General features: G+C 45.4%; 1 pseudogene; it reads left to right on the top strand.

The window, feature by feature from the left end:
* The first annotated feature begins 204 nt into the window (after positions 1-204).
* On the top strand, positions 205-315 carry LOC122228883 (annotated as a pseudogene).
* Positions 316-581: the final 266 nt, after the last annotated feature.

Below are 581 nucleotides of genomic sequence, written 5' to 3'. Positions count from 1 at the left end.
AAATAATGTATTTATTTTTGAGAGAGAGAGAGAAAGGGGGGGCAGAAAGAGAGAGGGAGACATGGAATCTGAAGCAGGATCCAGGCTCTGAGCTGCCAGCACAGAGCCCGATGTGGGACTGAGATCATGACCTAAGCTGAAGTTGGATGCTCAACCGACTGAACCACCCAGATGCCCCTATTTATTTAAAAATGTTAAAATGTTAGCTTTGCGCAGTGGCAGTATTGTAGCCAGTGAGGTTTATCCGAGGCGCGATTATTGCTAATTAAAAATGTTAAAGTGTTTTTATTTGTTTTAAGAGAGAGAGAAAGAGAGGGAGATGGAGGGAGAGCGCAAGCAGCAGAGGGTCAGAGAGAGAGAGAGAGAGAGAGAGAGAGAGAATCCTAAGCAGCCTCTGTGCATCAGTGCAGAGCCTCTCTGGGGCTTGAACTCACAAACCTTGAGATCATGACGTCAGCTGAAATCAAGAGTCATATGCTTAACCAACTGAACCACCAGGCACCCCTAGAATTTTATTTTGAATGGATTACCATGGTCTTGGGAATTGAGGGCAGGTCTGATTCAGAGAGGCTGAAAGTGAA

Source organism: Panthera leo, chromosome C1 (assembly GCF_018350215.1).
Source record: "Panthera leo isolate Ple1 chromosome C1, P.leo_Ple1_pat1.1, whole genome shotgun sequence".
In the NCBI taxonomy this organism is placed as follows: domain Eukaryota; kingdom Metazoa; phylum Chordata; class Mammalia; order Carnivora; family Felidae; genus Panthera; species Panthera leo.
This window is presented reverse-complemented; position numbering and strand designations above follow the sequence as displayed.